Here is a 23,511-nt window from a genome sequence, read left to right on the forward strand (position 1 = left end):
CAACTGCTCGGATTAGCCCAGCTCCTACCATTGGCTGCAACCAAATCGCAGTTGAACAAAGCCCACGTCCTACTCTGTGCCCAAAGAAACCCCATGACGTCTGAACACCAAACCCTGGTTCATGTAGCACACTGACTTCCACTCTGCTCAACCCCGTTTGTGCACTGTGCAAGCCCAGGCTTTACCCCACAATGCACAATGAGGTTTGCGAAGAGAATTTCCAAACGGGCGTGGGGTGGAGGGGAATCCTCCTTTCAAAATCCAGGTGCTCTTTGACGTCTGACCACAATTGAAGCCAAAATTTCCATTGCTAAGTAAAACAGTTGTTGCATCAGATTTGCCCCATATGATGACTTTTCTTGACACAGTTGTTAAGCGAATCAGTAAGCAACACAGTTGTTAAGTGAATCTGGCATCCCCATTGACTTTGCTTGCCAGAAGGTCGCAAAAGGGGATCACAAGACCTCAGGGCACTGCAACCGTCGTAAATACATGCCATTTGCCAAGTGAATGAATTTTAATCATATGACCACGGGATGTTGCCGTGGCACGACAAAACTGCGAAGCCCTTATCCGCGGAGACATAAGCACGTCGCTAAAGCTGCGACGTCATCATCGCGCGTCATCACCGCCGCGACAACAGCGCGGCAACAGAAGGGCGCTTTAAAACGGCGCCGCAGCAGAAAGCCGATTTCCATTAAGGTAAGGGTTAGGATTAGGTTTAGGGGTTTGTTTTAGGGTTTGTTTTAGGGTTAGGGTTAGGGTTAGGGTTAGGTTTAGGGTTAGGTTTAGGGTTAGGTTTAGGGTTAGGTTTAGGGTTAGGTTTAGGGTACTGAGTGCTTGGGAATGCGCGGATTTGCCCTCCGCGATTATGTCATCATGGTAGGGTCGCGTTTTTCCTTAGCGCTTTGAACGGCGCGAATTAGTCTTCGCGCTTATGTCTCCGTGGATAAGGGCTTCGCGGATTTGTGGTGGAACCGGATGCTGCAACAACCAGTCATAAGGGGGCGTGCCTTCCGTCCCTGCCCTACCGTCCCCATTTATTTGTACTCATTTCCTTTGTTCATGTCCATGTTTATACTTATACCTGTCCTCTTATACAAGTTTGACACACCGAATAAAATACAATAAAATAAAAAGTCACTTTTTCCAGTGTCGTCGTAACTTCAAATGGTCGCTAAATGAACAGTTGTAAGTCGAGGACTACCTGTACTTTGGCCCCCCCAGCCAGTATTGGCAACATCTTCTCAGCCCCATCAAAATCCCGTCTGGAGTAATGAGCAATCAATGTCCCTGTTAAGCTGTCGAAATATTTAAGTGATATTAAAGCTAATAGGCAAGGGGGAAACCTCAGTTCGCCCATCAGGAGAAAAATGACACCATTGGTGTTTTATCCCACCAATGCAAATGAGCCGAGCTGCCTCCCGGGAGGCGGTGGAGGGTTTTGAATCCAGCTACAAGGAGACAAGGCCGCACAGACAGCATAAAGAAAAGGATCAGCACTGCTGGTTTGAGGACAACCCAGGTGGTCTCTCCCTCCATGACTATCACCTAAAAAGCAAAGAGGAATTGGAGGTTTGGTTCAGTGGTGGGATTCAATTTTTTTTTTACTACCGGTTCTTTGGGCGTGGCTTAGTGGGGGTGGCTTGGTGGGCGTGGCAGGGGAAGGATACTGCAAAATCCCCATTCCCTCCCTGCTCCTGGGGGGAAGGATACCACAAAATCCCTATTCCCTCCCCACTCCTGGGGGAAGGATACTGCAAAATCCCCATTCCCTCCCTGCTCCTGGGGGAAGGATACTGCAAAATCCCTATTCCCTCCCCACTCCTGGGGGAAGGATACTGCAAAATCCCCATTCCCTCCCCGCTCCTGGGGGGAAGGATACTGCAAAATCCCTCTTCTTTCCCCACTCCTGGGGGAAAGATACCACAAAATCCCCATTCCCTCTCCACTCCTGGGGGAAGGATACTGCAAAATCCCCATTCCCTCCGAGCTCCTGGGGGAAGGATACTGCAAAATCCCCATTCCCTCCCCACTCCATGGGAGGATACTGCAAAATTCCCATTCCCTCCCGCTCCTGGGGGAAGGATACTGCAAAATCCCTATTCCCTCCCCACTCCTGGGGGAAGGATACTGCAAAATCCCCACCCTACCAGTTTTCCAGCTCCATTCTCCTTGTGCAGGGCAACAAAAGAAGACCCAGCTAATCAGCTGGGAGGCAGCAATAGACCAACTACACCAATCAGCTGGGATGGGGGCAGAGCCAACCAGAGGTGGTATTTGCCGGTTCTCTGAACTACTCAAAATTTCCGCTACCGGTTCACCAGAACCAGTCAGAACCGGCTGAATACCACCTCTGGTTTGGTTCATTGGAGCTGAAGGTGTTTTTTAGCCAAGGTGTTTCCAAGAACAAAATCCCAAAAAGTTCTATTCCCCCGGGCTGCTAACCTGCGATCTTCGCACAATTTTATCGGAATGTTCTGTGCCATTTCCCACCCTCCCAAAAACACTCCAGAATGACGCCAGGAAGAAATCAGGCCCGTGCAAAATGGGAGGTGGAAAGCCAACACCAGATCCCATGATCCCTGTTTTTTGTCCTTTGAGGAGAAAAAGAAGAAACGGAATCACTTCAGGTAGTCCTCGACTTACAACCAACCACAATTGGGGTTTCTGGGAGTTGAAGTCCAGGGACAGCTCAAGTTTGAGGAACACTGTAAAGAGGAGAATTTCTTGGGTTTCATTTCCATGGTCTTCCTATTTCTTCGTTCTAGCCGTACAGCAAATTTTTTTTTATTTTTACTGCCGTAGGCTTATGCTCTCTTTTTACAAGCTTTTTTAGCTTTCTTTTACAGGAATAGGTTTCTCAACCCCATCTTTCATTCATTCTGGATTTTTTTTAAAAAAGAAAGGATGATGCACATTATTGCAACGGCTTGCAGATTTCATACTCTCTTGAATGACACTGGAGCTGAATCTAGGCTTACAGAGTGGTATGGGGCTGTGGGTCAGTGATTTTGCAAGAAAAAGGTCAAGAGGAGATTCAGTCTCTAATGAAAAGGGACCTCTGGCAGCCTGGCTGGAGAAAGAGATGCCTAGTGACCCTTAGAGTGGATAATGGTGGGCTACATGCACCCATAATTTCATTTGTTCATCAAGAGGCTATCTGTAGGTCAAGGGTGGAGCATATGCTTGGCTTGCAGGAAGTATCAAGCATTTCCAGTTAAACATCGAATAACATGTCAAAAAATCTTGTCTTTCCTTAAGACTCTGGGAATTTGCAAAGTAAAGTAAGCAAAAAATGCCTTCTGTTGTTCAGAACCAGTTTGGTGTAGTGCTTAAGGCATCAAGTTAGAAAACTGGGAGATCGTGAGTTCTAGTCCTGCCTTAGGCAAAAAAATCGGCTGGGTTCTCTTGGCCAATAATTCTCTCTCAGTCCTAAGAAGCAGCCAAATGGCAAACCACTTCGGAAAAATTGCGGTCAAGAAAAATGCAGGGAAGTATCCAGGCAGTTACCAGGAATCAAAAATTGATTCTCCAGGTGTTCGGCTCCAACACCTTCAGACAGCTTAACCACTGGCTGTATTGGGGGATGAAAGTCTTATCTCTAGCAGAATTTGAGAATGTTAGATTGAAGAATACTAAACTTAAATTATAAGTCAAAGGTAGATAATGTGATGCCTAGGGAATGCCTCTTTTGACACTAAGAGGGCTTCCTGCCCCACCAGACTGTTTTTCAGATAGATAGACAGACAGACACAGACAGACAGACAGACAGACAGACAGACAGACAGACACACACACACACACACACACACACACACACACTTGAAGGAAGAGACAAAAATTGGAATCTGCCAAATTCCAAAGTCCCAACTTCTGGCATCTACTTTATCCACAGTGATGTTTCTCGAGGGGAAAATAACATAAAAATATCAATGGCTGTAGCCTAGATCTTAATATTAATGAGAAAAATGTTTCTTAAAACCATCCAGAGCCGCACAGAAAACATTGGCTGGGAGCACTGAGCCAAGGTGGCGCAGTGGTTAAATGCAGCACTGCAGGCTACTGCTAGATCAGCAGGTCAGCGGTTCAAATCTCACCGGCTCAGGGTTGACTCAGCCTTCCATCCTTCCGAGGTGGGTAAAATGAGGACCCAGATTGTTGGGGGCAATATGCTGACTCTCTGTAAACCGCTTAGAGAGGCCTGAAAGGCCTATGAAGCGGTATATAAGTCTACTGCTATTGCTACTATTACTGCTATTGCACTGTGTGTGCTTCAACATGCATGCTCAGCTCATGAAGTCAATCTGGCCAGGACCAAGTCTAAGATAGAATGTTCTGATGAACGTCTTGAATTACAGGGTAGTCAAGACAGTTATCCATTTACCCTATCTTGTACCTTCACTCAAGTGACAATAGGAAGCTGTGATCAGGACCTGTTGCGGCCCGCCAGCGGAGATGGTGGCAGACTCAGCGAGGAGGTTGGAAAGGAACATGGACCAGTTCTGGAGTTTGGGGAAGCTTCTGATGGGTGCTCTGCGTCAGAGGCAGAGATGAGTCTGACAATTATCAGCTGCCTTCGGAGTCGGAGATCAGTGGGGCAGAAGAACAGCTGGAGCCTGTTCCCAGTGTGTGCATGCGCAGAGCTGCCAGGAGAAAGGAACAGCTAAGGAACAAGGGCCGACTTGGGAGTAAAGGCACAGGAGGATGGTGAATGGCCCTTCCCACAGGGAATAAAGAGAAGAGAAAGGGGAGGGGAGTTTGCAGGAGACAATTAGTTCAATTCATTAGGGTAAAGATCTGTTCCTGACTTCTTGCCAAGTAATTGCTGCTACAGCATGGTGTTTGGAAGATATCGGCCTAGCAGCTCTCCAAGCCTGATAAAGATCTGTGGTTGTGAAATCTCATGAAACACTGTTGGCCGGGACTTTGCTGGAGAGGAATTCCCTTTAACCTAAATAAAAAGAGGTTTTATTTGGACAAGGAGTCTGCTTCATGATCTTGGGAAGCCTAGGTCAGAACAGAAGGTAAATAAATCCTGCCAATGATTTATTGTTGTTTTTCTCCTACCCTTGATTCTGTTTTTTTCCCCTGTAATTTAAAGGACATTTAAATTGAAAAGAATCTAAAGGAGGATTGCTAAAATCTGTTCCAGAAGTGAACGTTGCCTGTGTGTGCTAACTCAGAATTCTTCATTCGCATCTTTCAACCTCCAACTTGCATAACGGAAAGCGCAAACATTCCAGAAGAGCAGTAGCAACAAGATGTGTATCTTTGTGTGTATATGTTTGTGTTCCAAAATAGAGATCTAAAACAAGATGGATCGACGACAACAGCAAGTATTGCAGGCCCAGTTGGCAAAAGAAAGCTCAAAACCGTATTGGTTGGAAACATGTAGAAGAGGCCTTCATCCTGCGGTAGATAGACAATGGCGAGGAGGAGGAGGAGGAGGAGGAGGAGGAGGAGGAGGAGGAGGAGGAGGAGGAGGAGGAGGAGGAGGAGGAGGAGGAGGAGGAGGAGGAGGAGGAGAAGGAGGAGGAGGACCACCACCACCATATTCGTGTGTGCATGCCTGCTCTGTTTTTCAGTACACCCCACTGAAGAATGCCTGGCTACTCTGAAAGTACCACATATTTCTATAGACACTCCTGAATATTACTAAACTAAACATTATGAAGCTGGTTGGGGAATTCTGGGAATTGAAGTCTATTCAGCTTAAAGTTGCTAAGGTTGAGAAACACAGTTTGTATAAATTGAGATCCGCAGAACAGGCTGCACAAAAGGCAGCTGAAGTGGTGGGTTCCTACCGGTTTGGACCGGTTAGGCTGAACCGGTAGTAGCTTGGCGGCCTGGGTCGCTGGAACCGGCAGAAACCCAGGCCTGCCACATCCCTGAACCAGTTCTCCTGGCAGCGCCGTAGGCACCGCCATCTTGTTTTTTTGCTTCTACGCACATGCCGAAGCAATTTTAGTTGTACTCTGCATGCACACACACACACAGCACGTCCCTGAGCAAACCAGTAGTAGTCTCTGCCGGAACCCACCCCTGGGGGGCAGCTGGGCCTCCTTCGTAGGACATGTTTAATCACAGCCCAGCCAACTGTCCCCCAAAGATGCTACAACACCTTCAAAATCCTACATTTTAGCTCTTGTGCTGAGCAAGGACCTCCAATTTCCCTTCCAATACCCTGCACCCAAGAGGCCCAAATCCAGGCCCAACCAGTCATTTTTCTACTCACCTGTCAAGAGACGTCCCCAGTTCCCATCACTCACCCAATGCCTCCCCTTCCTCGATCGCAATCCCTCCCCCTCCCTCCCTAGATTTTTCGCCAGGCTTCCTCTGCCTCCCCCACTCCCACACACACCTCCCTTTGATCGTGTTGCAATCAAAGCAGGCCAGCCACAACATTCAACACTTTTGTTTCTAAAACTACTCGGGGGGCCGGGGGGGGGGGGGGGCTGTTCAATAAAATTGACAGGTTCAGGGATCAATTTTCCATCCTGGAGGGTTTTTTGTTTTTTTAATTTTGTGTTACTCCACCCACCCGTGTGCACAGAAATCACGACGGAGGTAGGGATGAGGAGGGAAAGGAAGGGAAGGTGAGAACAAGAGCCTCCTCCTGTAGCCGGGTTGAAGGGGGCTGTGGGAAGAAAAATTTGATTGGAAATCTATCACCCACTCCCCATGATTTATAGCTTCTTCACCTAAAGCAGGAGCTTTGTATGGAGGTCATTTTTTAAAGGCAACGTCAGCTGGGAAGTTTTGTTCTCCTAAGGAGGACGGCACAAAGCAATCACCTATGGTATTTCTCAAGCAGGGGGGGGGGGGGCTTTTTCCTTTGCACACCAAAAAGTCAAAATAGCATGCATTTAAGGAGGAAGCTGGAAAAAATCAGCAGGATGTTGGGCAAATGGGTTACAGTATTCCCCCGTTCTCCAATTGGCTGAATTTTCCCAGGGAAAACAAAGACATTGTTTTCACAGACAAGGTAGGAGAGACGAATGGCAAAGTCGAAATTAAAATAGTTACAGCCTTTTCAATGTATGCTTGAAAGGGAGTTGCATCAAAATGAATAGGATTTGATTTCAGAGAGAATTTACTGAGCAGTAAATAGCAAAAGTGCGTATAGTCAAGTTTCCCCAGTTGCAATGCATGGCTGTGAAAGTTGGACAATAAGAAAGGCTGAGCGCCAAAGAATGAGGTGGCTGGATGGAGTCACCGAAGCAGTCGGCGTGAGCTTAAATGAACTCCAGGGGATGGCAGAGGACAGGAAGGCCTGGAGGAACGTTGTCCATGGGGTCGAGATGTGTCGCACACGTCTTCGCAACTAACAGCAACAAATAGCAATAGCACTTAGACTTGTATACCGCTTCACAGTGCTTTAAGAGGTTTACAGAGTCAGCCTATCACCCACAACAATCTGGATCCTCATTTCACCAACCTCGGAAGGATGGAAGGCTGAGTCAACCTTCAGACAGTCAGAATCGAACTCCTGGCAGTGAACAGTGAGTTAGCTTGCACTACCGCACTCTAACCACTGCTCCACCACGGCTCCTAATTTCATTACATAAATATTTCATGTTACTCCTGTTAATTAACAGACACTCTGTTACAAATGGATCTGCAACCAACCCCTTGCTCAGGATTACAAATACAGGTAATGCTTGACTTACAATCACAGTTGAGACGAGAATTTCCATTGTTAAGCAAGTCTGTTGTCAAGTGAGTCATGCCCGATTTTACCACCTTTTCTACCACCATTATTAAGCGAATCACTGAAGTCGTTAAGTGAATCGCATGGTTGTTAAGCAAGTCCAGCTTCCCCACTTGACTTTGCCCTGTCGGTAGCCAGCTGGGAAGGTTACAAATGGCAATTACACAACCCTGTCACGTTGCAACTGTCCTAAATACATGGCGGTTGCCAAGTGCCTGAAGTTTAGTGTCATGTGACCGTGGAGATGGCGCGACAGTCGTTAAGTACGAGGAACGGTTGGAAGTCCCTTTTTTCAGTGCTGCTGCAACTTTGGACAGTCACTAAATGAATAGTTGTAAGTTGTGGCAGATTTCCTGAGATTCATTTATGTCATCCTCTCACAATAACACATAGACTCTGTTGAAGTGTTTTGCTCCATTCTCCACATCCCCAATTTTAGTTTTTATGTGTACAGGCAGGGGTGGGGGGCCCGGGTGGTTTCCTGCCGGCATTGCTACCAATTCGGTGCCCAAACAATTATGTGCACACATGCGCATTTGCACTTAGAAAGGTCTGCGCATGCACACATCATTAATAAAGGGTAGTTGATTGGTGGGATTATACATAATTGAAAACAGTGATATACAAATATAAATGGTTGGTAAGTCTCTTTCATATCGGGATCTGCGATTATATAAAGGTATATTGTTATTAAACAGACAATCAAGAATGTAAGGGAATTAGGTTAATTGAAAAAAAGATATTAATTGTAATTGAATATACATTGTACAATGAAAATGAGGTATTTAGTTATATTAGATGAAAATTCTGTGATTGTAAATGTAATTGAGAATATGGATGCAAAAACACTTGTAACCAAGCGACATTTGTATGGAGCCGAGGTGGCGCAGTGGTTAGGGTGCAGTACTGCAGGCCACTTCAGCTGACTGTTATCTGCAGTTCAGCGGTTCTAATCTCACCGGCTCAAGGTTGACTCAGCCTTCCATCCTTCTGAGGTTGATGAAATGAGGACCTAGACTGTGGGGGCAATATGCTGACTCTGTAAACCGCTTAGAGAGGGCTGAAAGCCCTATGAAGTGGTATATAAGTCTAACTCCTATTGCTATTGCTATGCTGTATGTAATGGATGAGATCATTTTATATATGCAAAAAACAGGGGGGGAATAACATTTTTTCAATGAAGATTGTTCTGCACATGTGCAAAACAGTAAATAAAGATGGCGGCGCCCAGGATAGAACCAGTATGATCACATGTCCAGCTGAATTACTACCTATTCGGCCAAAACGGACCAAACCAGTAGGAACCCACCTCTGGTGGTGGTGGGGGGGGGGGGAATATTTACACAAGGGGCAAAAAAAGCCAAGAAGGTGTTTGGAACTGTGTAATCAAAGCCGCACCCTTTGTTTTACACACAGACATGCCATTCCCCATAAGCAACAACATTCACAGCCCGAATCCTTGCACCAGAAGAAAAATTTCTTGATAAGAATTCTACAGGTAGACCTTGACAAGTTCATTTAGTGGCCCTTCAAAGTTATAACAGCACTGAAAAAAGTGACTTGCAACCATTTTTCACACTTGGAACCGTTGCAGCATCCCCATGCTCACCTGATCAAAACTGGGTCATGTTTATGATGGATGCAGTGTCCCGGGGGGGGGGGGGTGGTCATGGGATCAGAGATGAGTTTCTACCAGTTTGCACCGGTTCGGGCGAAGTGCGCACAAAGCGAAGCGGTACCAGCGCAGGTAGGAACCTACCACTGGGCTGAATCTGCCGTTATAACTTCGAATGGTTGTTAAATCCTTGCAACCTCCTTGCAAATGGTTGCAAGTCGAGGATTACTTGTATTGCAATTTGTTATTAGCGGTTAACTGACCCAAGGGCAAGATATCAATCTCCTAAATAAATAAAAGCAATTGCCTTTATGGATTACACCACAAACTCTGCTTTAGCCTTGATGGGCCTTCCTTAAACAGAAGAGCGATGGGGTTCGGAGGGATGAGCGAATGAAGTGGAACCAAACAGGCCAACTGAGTGGCTACTCCAATTATCACAGCATGCCAAGGAGTCTGAAAATCCATCTCTTTTTTTGGTGCAGAACAGTGTCCGTTGCTTTCTGCAGATTCAGGCTGGACCTGAGCTTCGTGTTGACATGCCAGAGGCCATCCTCCAAAAGAGAGTGAGATGGACCAGGACAAAACCCAAAGAGTTGCGTATTTCATAGTTCCTTCTCCCCCCCACCCCCACCCCAATCGCATTAAAAATTACAATTTAGTCAATTTATTTCATCTATATCCTGCTTCTCTGCTCCATTTGAGCACTCAAGGAGGCGAGCAATCGATAAAATGCAGAATCCAAAAAAAAAAAAAAAAAAGGAATCCAAGGGCATGAAGCAAAACTAATGCAAGCATTAACTAAGGGATAAATTTTTAATGGGTCTGATTAAGAAATTTTTGAAAGTCTCCGCGGCCATCCCTTAGGGCCTGGGGGAATCGCAAGTGGTCCTATGGCTTCAGGATCTGCAGCTCAACTCTAGCTGATTCTGAATTAGACCGGTTGACTCCAAACCTGTTTTCTCTAAGCCAAAAGGCCAACAGCTCCGTTGAGTTGCCATAAAAGAACATCCTCAGTTGTAGCCAGTGAGAAGCAGATCAACCAAAGATGCTCAAAATAAAAAGACGACATCTTCATGAACAAATCTGAATCTACTCTCTGCATCTACACCAGGGGTGTCCAACTCAATTTCATTGGAGGGCCACGTCAGGGTTGTGTTTGACCTCGTGGCGGGGCAGGGTGGGTATGGCCAGCTCGATGTCACTTGCGTTGGGGGCGCTTGCCAGCGAAAATGGGCTCCCAAGTTCCGTTTTCGGCTGCGACGGCTTCCTGCAACCCTCTGCCAGGGAAAATGGAGCTTGGGAGGGCTGCCCACGGCCCTCCCTGTAATGTTCCCGTGGTTCGTCCATGAGGCCAATGTGGAGAAAAGACAGGACACGATCTTTCTCGGGATGGAGCGACCCAGATTGGGGGTCTGAGAGCCCCTTTTATTGAGATAGGACAAAGGCAGGAGGAGCAATAGCATGTGATTAAAAACAGCCTGTAAAAGTACAATTTCTAATCTACTGCTCAGGGAAGTTCTGTCTATATATGGTCAAATCCTGGGCGTCATTGGTAGGGCACATCTCAGGATGTTACGTTATGAACTATCAGGATTTTATGGAGTTTTAGGAGTTTGTTTTCTCCTGTGTGGTTCAGCGTGGCTCTGCATGCCCTGGTATGAACTGGGCCATGGGTGACCCACACCTACACAAGGAATTATATTACAACACCTCCCGAGCTCTATTTCCCCAGGCAGAGGCACCATGGGCCTGTCCTTCGCTATTTCCAAGCTGGTCCTGCGGGCCAGATCTAAGCACCCTGTGGGCCAGATCCAGCCCCCGGGCCTTGAGTTTGGTACCCCTGATCTAGACCTATGTTTTGTAACGTTGACCATTTTAAGACATGTGAACTTCAACTCCTAAGCTAGCTGAGGAATTCTGGGAGTTGAAGTCCACACATCTTAAAAGTTGTCAAGGTTGAAAAACACCGGTCTAGATAACTTGCGAATCTCACCCCTGGCTTTCCAGCGACCAAGGCAAGCTCCATTTTAGCTTTACTGTATGATAAATATAATTTAAAGATCCAAGAGGTGTTAAAATCCATCAGTCACTCCTTAGCCAAGTTTAAATCTTCCTCCAGATGATCTATATCAGTTGAGGTATTAACGAGTTTTCAAATTTCCATTCAATCAGCAAATCCAGGCTGTCTCTTGGCTCACAGGCCCAGCGTTGGGTCATTAATAATTGCGATGGAAATCAGTGGCCACAGAAACACACACACACCCACACACACAAACACACACAGAGCTATTTATGGTGCTATTTCCCCTTCCTACCAATTACAGCCTGTTTGTTTCTAAACAACAGATTAAGCAGATTAAGCCCTCATTTCATTCTTTTTATTGTTTGAGAACATCATTCAGAACCATCCCTTTGTACTGCCTTTATTGCAGCTTGATTAGGGACATAATTTCTAAAATTAGAAGACGGCCATTTGACCTCTACATCCAGGTGTAACTTAGGAAGTTTCGGTTTCACTAGGAAATCCATGGCCTTATCCGGAGTCACTCCATAGATACTCCTCGATTTACGCCGACAATTTTGGGCCCAAAATTTTCATTGCTAAGCGAGACCGTTGCTAAATGAGTTTTGTCCCTTTCTATGACTTTTCTTGCCACAGTTGTTAAGGGGACTACCTCGGTCGTTCAGTTAGTAACACGGCTTCCCCATTGACTTTGCTGGTCAGAAGGTTGCAAAAAGTGATCACTTGACCGCAGGAAACTGCAACTGTCATAAATACATGCCAGTTGCCAAGCACCCAAAATGTTGATCATGTGACCGCAATGGTCGTAAGTGTGAAAACAGTTCTAAGTTACTTTTTTTCAGAGCCATTGTAACTTTAAATAGTCACTAAACAAATGGTTTTAACTTGTCAGTTGTCCACTGAATGGTAGCAAAACTTAGGGTCAAACTCGATTTCATTGAGGCCCACGTCAATAGCAATACCACTTAGACTTTTATACCGCTTTACAGTGCTTTTGCAGCCCTCTCTAAGCAGTTTACAGAATCAGCATATTGCTCCCAACAATCTGGTTCCTCATTTTACCCACCTGGGAAGGATGGAAGGCTGAGTCAATTTTGAGCCTGGTGAGATTGGAACTGCCAAATTGCAGGCAGCTGGCAGTCAGCAGAAGTAGCCTGCAGTACTGCACTCTAACCACTGATTAGATTAGATTAGATTTGTTTTATTTATATGCCGCCCTATTCCGGGAGGGACTCAGGGCGGCGAACAACTCAAAGGGGGAAAGGGAAACACAGAGTACAATACAAGTAGTTAAAATAGCCAAGAATCACACAGCCACACCGGTCGAGAGGGGAGGGGAACTCATCAACCCCAGGCCTGCCGGCACAGCCAGATTTTGACGGCTTTTCGGAAGGCCTGGAGAGAGGTGAGGGTCCGAATCTCTGCGGGGAGTTCGTTCCAAAGGGCCAGAGCTGCCACAGAGAAGGCCCTCCCTCGGGTGGTAGCCAGATGGCATTGGCTGGTAGACGGAACCCGGAGGAGGCCGACCCTGTGTGATCTAATGGGTCTTTGGGAGGTAATTGGCAGCAGGCGGTCTCTCAAGTACCCAGGTCCAATACCATGAAGATTGGATAATCAAGTGCCTAGAAATAACAAGAGTCACTTGAAACTGGGCCACTGCGGCATCAGTGTTGCATTTGACCTCAGGGGGGCGGGCGTGGCCAGGGTAGGCGTGACCAGCTTGATGTCATTCGTGTTGGGGGAGCCTGTTATGGCCCAAGCGATCTGCCAGAGGAAACAAGCAGCCCTCCCAAGCTCTATTTTCACTGGCAGAGGGTTGTAGGAGATCGGCAGCCCGTTTTCGCTGGCAGAGGCACCACAGGCCGGTCCTTCGCTGTTTCCAGAGAGGCCTTGTGGGCTGGATCTAAGCACCCTACGGGCTGGACGCGGCCCACGGTGCTTGAGTTTGACACCCCTGTTCTAATCTAACTCTGAATTTTTGCACTCCAGAAATGGAAGCCCATCCTTGTTAAACTCTGTCTGAATTCAACCTTGCAAACTGAGTTTGTTGCTGAAGCACACTGCATTAGAAACAATCCAGTTCAAAATTAGACCATCCTCCCTCTCTTGAGGCTAAACCAATTACCAGTATTCCAAACTCAGAGTGGACATTTCTAAGTCCAAACATTCTGACGTCAAAATACAGTATTTTGCATACCTCAAGCCAGGGGATAGTCTCCCCCAAAGTGGGACTAGGACAAAGGGATAGGTGATGGCAGACCCCTACTCCAAAACATTTTGCTGTGCATGGTCTCTGATGCTCTCTGAACTTGGCTGTTTTCCTGTGGATCTTTCATTACCCAACTAGGTAACATCAACAGCGCATTGATGGTGTTACCTGGTACGGTAGTGAAACTATTGGAAGAGTAAAGCGATTGTTAAAATGCAACAGTAAAAATATTGGGTTTCTGTCTGGATGGTCTCTTGTGACGAGCCGATAGACAAGAGAAAGGAAGCAGTAGGCCAAATGTGTACCAAAAGGGAACTGGGTTAAACCTGTTGCACAAAAGAAAAACAACTTTTAATTTTAATTATTTTGGATGCTTGCTACCCTGTTTCCCTGAAAATAAGACCTCCCCGGAGAATAAGCCCAATCAGGCTTCTGAGGGCATCCGTGAAAATAAGCCCTCCCCCCGAAAATAAGCCCTCCCCCGAAAATAAGCCCTCCCCCGAAAAATATTGCAGCACAGCAGCAGCCATGAGGTGACCATGCTCACCGCCTCCTGAACCTCAAAAATAATAAGACCTCCCTGAAAATAAGGCCAAGTGCTTATTTCGGGGGTCAAAAGAAAATAAGACCCTCTTATTTTTGGGGAAGGTGGTTAAATATGGTCAGGTTAAACACCTGACTTGGTTAAAGGTTGTGTGAAAAATTTGGTACAAATGTGAAGTGGGTTACACCTTAAACTTTTACCTGCTGCACAAAAGGGAAACATTTATTTTTATAGGAATTATTTTAATAGAAATCCTGAGATTTCTGTTTTTTCTTCAACAAAGCCTATCCTTACTGTTCAGCTTTTCTAAATAAAAACATATTGCATTTACTTAAACTCAATATTCTGTCTCTGATTCCTGGGGGGGGGGGAATGAATGGTTCCTGGCCCAGCCTCTTCCATTAAAATAAAAGAGGAGAAAGCCCTTTGTATCCTTCAACCTTCATAACCCCCATCCACCCCCACTAAAAGTATAATTTCTTTGTTGACCATTTCTGCCAACGGTCCCGACCAAGAGCAGACAGGGTGGCGGGTAGAGAAATGGGCGACAGCCTCCCAGCCCTGCTCAGGCACCAGCGATGGGATTTTAATAGATGTATTTTCAAATTAGTTTTGTGGCTTTCAGGACTTATCAGTTAAATGAGCTTTTTCAAATTGATTCAAAGGTCACCAGAGAAGTTTCCACATCTCTGTTATCTCTCCAGTAAGGTACCAGTGGCAACGGGCAGCGGGGAAGGGAAAGCTCAGGGAGAGATGAAACAGGTTGGGGAAGGGAAGGGGAAAGGAAAAGAAAAGAAAGGACATTTTAGTGCGTAAATGAAAAAATACTACTTAATAAAATAAGGACAATAAAAGGTGTGTTTTGCAAAGAAACAAACAAGATCAGAGGAAGAAAGTTAGAGTCTCCTGCTTGAGCTGGGGGTTGGACTAGATGACCTACAAGGTCCCTTCCAACTCTCTTATTCTGTAAAGGAAATGTGAAAACTCAGCACAAAAACAATGAACAGGTGAGAATACCACAGCAGGCAGAGAAAAAGCAGGAAGATGGAAAAACCATTATGTTTAATTTCGTGTGCTAGCTTATGTATAGAACGCTAATTTGCTTTTTTTATATTTATAGCTTTTTATATCAAAATATAGGGAGATGTAAATACAGTCGATGGTTCTAAGAAACAAGGACTTGGAAAGATGGATGAGAAAGAGAGGGGAAAGAAATTGAAACTAACAGAGCTCAAGCAAGCAGAGAGAAAAAAATATTTTATTTTGCTGCAAGGGAATTAAATGGGAAGCCTGATATGAATTTAACAAGGCCTCTGGAGTAGCCAGCAAAGATTTATCTGTTAATTATTTATCATAATTAAGTCCTGCTAATAGGTGGGGCAGCTGTGGTTCTGAGGATATTTCTATTTATAATTAACACATGAAATAGTAAATTAGAAGATGTTTAAGTGGAAGCTTTCCTTCTGCCATCTTTCTTCCTTCCTTCCTTCCTTCTTTTCCTTCCTTTCCTCCCTCCCTTTTTTCTTCTTCTCTCCCTTCCCTTCAACTGAGATTAATGAAACAAAACAAGTTGGGAAATCTTAATCCTAGAAATGAAACATTCATGAGAATTTCTTTATAGGTTCATTTGATATACCATTCCAGCACCCAGTTCTAGGTACAAATTCAAAGCGGCTTCTAAAATATTAGGAATCAAGGCTTAAAATTAATTATGTGACCCCTTGAAGATGTTATTTTTTTAGTGACCATTGCTTAAAATCACCTCCACCTTTTAACCAAAAACCTTTTTCTGCAATTAAATATTCCTGGGAAAATATTTTAAACGCCCTGCATTTATATCTTTACTCCAGTTCACAGCCAAATCTTTCTGACTTTGTTGTTTTTCCAACACTTTGCATATTGGCTTCTGATGCAAATCTTTTTGAAGGTAAGCCTATTAAGTTCTATGGGGTTTCCGACCCAAGTAAAATTTAAATTGAAATTCTAGGCTGGCATTTTCAGGAATGGAAAATGAAGTTACTTCTGAGTAAACAGGCATAGAAAGATATTGTAAACCACTTCTAACTGATACAGCATGCTGATTTTTAAAAAGGGCCTGTAATTTCCCCCCATCTTTAAGTAGGTAATATGGCTAGGAAGATCACCACCATCATTTTTTTTAAAAAAATGGCCTTCTTGGAATATTCTCTACCACTAGGAAAAATTACAAAACCTTGAGAAGGAGAATCAACACATTTAGAATTGTATTTCAGGAAGGCTGGGCCATTTTGAAAGAGATTACTCTTCTGCCACTTGGAATATGTTTGTATTTGGGTAATGAAGAGCAAAGAAGAATTTAAAATCCTTCCAATTGGGCTCCAAAAGATTTGGGGGTTTTAAATATTCTATGAATAGAATAGAATAGAATAGAATAGAATAGAATAGAATAGAATAGAATAGAATAGAATAGAATAGAATAGAATAGAATAGAATAGAATAGAATAGAATTGAATTGAATTGAATTCTTTATTGGCCAAATGTGATTGGACACATAAGGAATTTGTCTTTGGTGCAAAGAAGGGAAACAGAGCCCACATGCTTGAAAGCCATCAATCCAATGTAAGGGAGGGATGGGGAAGTGAGGACACAATCTTTCTCATTTCCCTAATGAAAGCTCATTCTGGGAACTTTACAAATTAATGGAGCCCAGAATCAAACATTGGGGATAATGGGATATCCTCATGCAAACAGACATTCAAATACATTAAAGGAAGTCAGAAGTCAAAGAGTTCTTTTTTTTCCCTTGGTGAGGAACCATCAAAATGACCATACAAACTGCAACATGAAGGCTTAGATAGAAATCATACATTTAAAAAAACAACAGCTTCTTTTATACATTCTTCCTCTACTCAGATCTTAGAAATATATTCAGGGCTATTGTGTTTTTTTTCCCCCTAATATCTTTGTAATGTTATTTTCCTTCCTCTCCTTCCCATTCCTCCTTGCTTCTTTCCTTGCTTCAAGAAAAGATCCTGGGGACGATCCACAATCCACTTGTTTGCTTCTCCCCAGCAGGCTGGGTGGATTACTAAAGGATCCACTGCTTTCACAGGAGAGTCGCTGGGGTTGCAACTTCACATGATGTTGTAAATCAATCACAAATTTAACACGGTGCCCCTCCCTTTCTGTTTTTAAGGAAACAGGTACATTTATGACTGGCAGAATCTGCAATTTAGTTTTGATGTACTGTGAGATCCCAGAAAATGGATTTATTCATTAACCAGGTTGAAAGTGTTATGGGTACAAAACCATTAAATAGAGACCTTGCTTTGTCTTGTCATAAAAGAAAATAAATTGGGGGAAATAAAGCGCCATTTATGAACGCATGTAATTGATGACCAAAAGAGGGAAGGAAGCTGAAATTATTCTGAAATCAGCTGCAATGTTTTAACTCTTTTCTTCCATATCATATACTGAAATGTTAATCACAGGTCTAAGTGTGGCATATCATATCTGTGTGTGGACAGAAGCAATACTGTTTGGAGATACACTCACAGTTAAAGGATTATGTTTTGGCTTCCTCCTCTGCCTTACTTTCTTTTCAAAACTTGAGATATTTCAATTGAAAACAGGCATCTTGTGAGAATAGACTGAAATCCTTATGCAATAGCAGGGATTCAGCTGGGAGGCATCTTCCAAACTATATTTTATTTGGACATCCCCGCACCTATTTTCCAAGGATGCTACCTCTTGGATGCTATTGTGCATTTACTCAGAAGTAAGCTGTTTTCTGTCCAGGGGACCTTCCAGTTCAGTGTGAATGTCCATATTACAGAGAGGATGGGGAAGGAATGCAGACCTATCTCACGGGATTGTTATTGCAGTAATAATGCAGGTGAAATGGCAAAAGTGGGTGGGATTCAGACTCAAGGGGTTGAATTGCCAACTTATAGCTTTTGACTGATAAATTATATGCTTTGTTATAGGACACCTAGAACTCCAGGTTAAGACAGGAATATGAACGTATCTGATTAGGTATCAGCATAAATTATTTTGCTTTGCACAGCTAGGATTCCCTTGGCATTCTGACATCAAGCTGCCAGTGAACTCACAAACACCCCTAAAATACACTGACCATGTTTTCTTGGAAAAATTGAAGGACCGACTTGAGAAAGTCTTTAAGAGGCTCGGAAGGATTATTTTTATAGCTATACTTTCTAAAGAAAAACTCAAGAGCAAAGCCAAGAAAAACTGTACAAACTGCATAGTCTGATTAAAAAAAATCCTAAATTAAACAGCATGTGTACATTGATTTTAAAAGACAAACCAACTTCCCCATTTGTTTTTCATATGAATGCGAAGGAGTGCGCATTAAGTGGTACAGTCAACGTTAAACAACCAAAGTAAAGGACATAAGTCAGTGTTTTTTGAAAAATAAATAAATCTAAAGACCAGGTTTTTTTCTCAATAGATTTTAGACTGTGTTTGTTAAAAATCCATACCGTGTACGGGTTCTGGGAAGTCGGGAGGGGGGGTGGGGGGGAGGGGGGGTGGGGGGGAGGGGGGAGGGGGGGTGGGGGGGAGGGGGGAGGGAGGGAGAGGTATACATTAGGCTAGACAAGAATTTGGTGGTAAACTAGAACTATTTTGACACACAAAAAAATTGTACTCCGATGTCTTACTGATTGAGGAATGATGAAATGTTTGTTTTAAAAGAAAATAAAACTTTTGAATCACGAAGACCAGGTTTCAGAAACAAAGTGTTCCCCCTTTATAATGAAAGCTGTGCAGGTATGGTCACTGCACCCCAAACCAAGATTTACCCAAGCCACCAACTCAAGTGCATCCATTCACAAAGTCACCAGTCCAGAAGTTCAAGCAATGACTCCCCGCCCCCCAGTGCCCCCCCCCATTTGCCCAGCGCCAGCACCCGCCTCTCTCTTTCTTTTAGGCCCCACCCCTTGGCACCTCTCTAGCTCCATAGTCTGCAAATTGCAGGTTTATTCTTTTGAACTTGGGGGCTTGGGGCTCCTGAGCAGTGGTGTATTAACCATTAAGCAGACTAAGCCCGTGCTTAGGGCACCAGGCCCAAAGGGAGCACCCCAAAGTTGAGAAAGGAAAAAAAGAAACCAATGACGATTTGCACAGTATGTACAAAGGAGGGGGGCACCAAAATTTGTCAGTGCTTAGGACACCTCGGCAGTTCGAATCCCTAGAATGGGTCTCCTGCGTGAGCAGGGGGGTTGGACTAGATGACCTCCAAGATCCCTTCTAATTCTGTTTCTTTTAAGTACGTGGGCGTCGCTTGGGAGGCAGGCTCTAGGCTGCTTGCATTAGAGTAAAGGGGGGGGGGGAGGACGGAACTTCTAAGTAGCTACTACCGGTACGTTCTAGCACTGCACCAAGGTCGCAGTCTGGCAAATGCAATTTGCCTTGAGAAATCAGCAAAATAGTCTTTGGGTTGCACACGCGGGCAAGCAGGCCCCTCCCAACATGGCGCTCGCTGCCCGGGGAATTATTATTATTATTTTGTAGTCTCCTATTAAAAAATAAGACTCACCAACCTGAAAGGGACGCCTTTACTTCTGCATTCATCGATCCAAAAGTTCCCCATCGGCTCAACTAACTAGACGAAGAATTAATTAACGGCACCAGTCGTCTTCTCTGTTTGTCTCCGCCCAGGATTAGAGAAGAGACCGAGGCAAACCTTAAACAGCTCTCTTTACTGGAATTGGCCTCGTTCCCACGTATATGTGCACGTGTACAGCGCGATCCTAGCCTTAGTTCGTGTGTACAGTAATTCTCAGGGAACGCGTGTGTCCAAGGAACAGAGCTACAATTTCCACCTACCCAGGTTTCTAGTTTTCTTCTTTCCTGTAAAATGTTTCCATCCTGGCTTGTTTGGGAGTACGCAAGCGTCCGGGGATCCCGATCGTCAGAAGAGTGTAAATACACAACTACACGCGCTGGAAAGCAACCTAACTTCCCAAAAGGAAGTTGAAATAGAAAAATAAGCCTTGGCTTCCTTTTACTCTCAGCAAAGCTGGGACACTCCTTCCAGTTTAAAGATAAATTGTTTTAAAAAACGGAGCCTTATTTTCCGGTTAATAGATGAGCAAGTAGCAAAGAAAAGGATGAAAACATAGGTCCAAGATTGCCAAAAAAACCACACAAAAACACACACACTCCGCAAGCCGAAAGGGTGAGGGAGCAGAGCAAGTAGCAAAGAAAAGGATGTAAAACACAGATCCAAGGTTGCCAAAAAACACACACACAAACACACACACTACGCAAGCCCAAAGTGGGAATTAATCCAACTCGTAAATTCGCAATTACGCTTCCAGTGTGGTTTCAATTCCTCACTTCCTTTGTGCGTTTTTCACGAGCAACAGAGACCCCCTCGGGACGAGTAGCCGCGTGTCAATTCGATTTAGAAGCAAGTGAATTATGGAATTGGGGCCATTTCCACGTGGGATGGTGGTGACGATTGTCTCGTATGTTCGCAAGCAGTGAGAGCGCTTACCCGGATTTGCACAGAATCGCAACGGGATTCCAAACCAGAGCGACGGACGTGATAGAAAACCCGGGGAGAGGTTCTTTGAATGCGCAAAACCAAAGTAAAGGAGAAATCATCTTTGACTTGCATGTTTTAGAATTTATGCAGTCTCTGTTCTGCATCTCGCTAATGCTATTTAATGGCTGTCAAGAGTTTTCCAGCATAGATTTAATAGTGCTATTTAATAGAAATTCATCACTGCCAATGGCAGCCTGGAAAAGTTGCAAGGCCTCCGTAACAGGAAGGACGAAGAAGGAAGGAAGGGAATTATTGAGACCATTTAAATTGGGTTTAAATAGTATTTTAGTGACAGAGAGAGAGAGAGAGAGAGAGTTTTAGGGAGTTTCCATAGATGTTTCCATCTATGCAGGAAGTCTAAAGGTCCCTATTTTTCCATTGTTATTATTTTTTATTATTAATAATAAAATCCCAAACAGACATTTTGAAAGAGATGATTAGACCAGCCACTATTTTCTAATGGGAAAGGGGAGGGGTAGGAATATTCTTTGCCTCTTAAATAGCTGTTTTCTATCAAAACTGAGGTCCGAGGAAGAAGATTGGACAGCCAATCTTTGCTAACAGCAAAGATCCTCCACTTAATCTCAGAGTTGCAATTTTCCTTTTAAAAAAAATGAATGCAATAAAAGTAAATTATGGCAAGGGATCAACATTATAGAAATTATGCCACAGAAATGAGATCTTCTGAAAACTGCTGTAAGAAATGGTGCCACTTGATTGCTTTCTTATAAATGGGGAGAAATTATAATAAAAGTGCCTGGTTTCTATCTCCGCCCCCTCTGTTTTTTCTATTGTCTCCCATAATGTTCCTGGCAGAGAATGTTAAAATATTAAAATATTGTTCTTGCCTGTGTTTTGGGGCTATATTGCGAGTTTATTTCACTGGATTGGGGGGGGGGGTTGAATCCCCAGAGGTGGAGAAATCTCTGATCCAATTCATATATGTTAATGTTCGTGTATATTATTATATATAATATTACCTAGTAAGACTGTATTACTATTATTCTTCTCTTCCTTCCTAGTACTTATCTCTTCCCACTTATGACTATAACCATGTTGCTTGTATCTTTACAACTTATATTGTTTTGTTTCCTAGTATAATTCGATTGCTAATTAGTAACCTATGACTATCACTAAGTGTTGTATGTTATGATTCTCGATGAATGTATTCTATTTTTCTTTATGTACACTGAGAGCATATGCACCAAAGACAAATTCCTTCTGTGACCAATCACACTTGGCCAATAAAGAATTCTATTCTATTCTATTACTATTACTATTACTATTTCACTCCATTGGCCTGCATCTTCTAGCCTTCCAGCTTGTGGCTCAGGAATTGCATTCCCATTCACACAGCATAAGAGTTTGCAAATCGTTTGTGGGTATAGATTCAGATGGAGAGATCTCCTTTTCTATAGATCACCTTGCATTTCTATTCCCTTGCTCTTTATTACTCACAGCCACATATTTACATGCTCCAGACAGAAAATATTTTAGGTGGGTGTTTATGACACCCATATTTCACACCGCATGCAAGAAAAGACCTAGGTTATGCACTCTGCTTCTTCCACCTCTGTGTCTTTCTCTCTCTTTCTTTCTTCCTTTGTCCTCCCAACTCTTCCCTCTCCCCCTCTCCACCCTTTCATTCCCTCCCTCCCAGATTTGGGGGCGGGGGCGTTGAGGAGATGTATTTGTCAATACCACGCTTGCTGTTTTGTGCTTCGAATCGATCGATCCGCTAAGCTGATTTTTTTTTTCTTTTTTAGATTTCTGGCCCGTTTGTTTCATCTACCATAGCCGAAGCTTATCGGTCTGATTTCTTCTTCCTTTTTCTCTCCCACCCCGATGACTCCATCTCTTTAAAGAAGGAGGAATTGCTGAAACAAACAAATAATGCTTCCTTCGCTGCCTTTAAAAACCCTCACCCGCCTCTGTTCGTGGGAAAATAATCTAACAGGAAAGACAGCAAGGACAAATTAGGCAGCCTGCAGTTACAACTGATTGTAATGGGGAAAGGGAGGGGAAAGAGGAGGAGGGGAAAACACCAAAGAGACACCAGTTTACAAACTCTCCAGCACACTGAATAGTAACCGCAAAATATCCTCACATTTGACCTTCAATACCATGTGATTGAAAACCTGTAGACTGATAATAGAGATGTTAGATTGGAAGATCCTATCAGAACCTTTAACAGAACAACAGAGTTGGAAGGGACCTTGGAGGCCTTCTAGTCCAGCCCCATGCACAAGGAGGTGATCTTATACCATTCCAGACAAAGGTTGTCCAATCTCTTTTTGAAAATCTCCAGTGTTGGAGAGCATTCACAACTTCTGGAGGCAAGTTGTTCCAATGATTAATTGTTCTCACTGTCAGGAAATTTCTCCTTAGTTCTAGGATTGCTTCTCTCCTTGATTGCTTTCCACCCATTGATTCTTGACCTGTCCCCAGGTGCTTTGGAGAATAGGCTGACCCCCTCTTCTTTGTGGCAGCCCCTCAAATATTGGAACATTGCTGTCATGTCACCCCTAGTCCTTATTTTCATTAAACTAGATGTACCCAGTTCCTGCAACTGTTCTTCATTTGTTTTAGCCTCCAGTCCTCTAATCATCTTTGTTGCTTTTTTCTGCACTCTTTCCAGAGTCTCTGCATGTTTTATCATGTTTTCTGTAAAACTGACTGCTGGCAGACTTAAGCCTTTTGTAGGTGCAAGCCCACTACATACTAGCACATGTCTGAACATACATAGACAGCATGTTTTCTCAACTTCCCTTGATTTATCATATGACTGAGAATGCTTTCTTAAATGGAAGAGAACTAGTAAAGGGTAGAAGAACATTTTAGCCACTTCCC

The 23,511-nt window shown here is 44.0% G+C and overlaps 1 protein-coding gene across 1 annotated transcript in view; it reads right to left on the reverse strand.

The window, feature by feature from the left end:
• LOC106554934 (one cut domain family member 2) overlaps positions 1-23,511 on the reverse strand; it is a 97,140-nt gene that overhangs the window by 45,606 nt on the left and 28,023 nt on the right. The window lies entirely within an intron of this gene.

This window comes from Thamnophis sirtalis, unplaced genomic scaffold (assembly GCF_051295495.1).
Source record: "Thamnophis sirtalis isolate CommonGarterSnake01/CBP01778 unplaced genomic scaffold, rThaSir2_p1.2 scaffold_1, whole genome shotgun sequence".
NCBI lineage: Eukaryota > Metazoa > Chordata > Lepidosauria > Squamata > Natricidae > Thamnophis > Thamnophis sirtalis.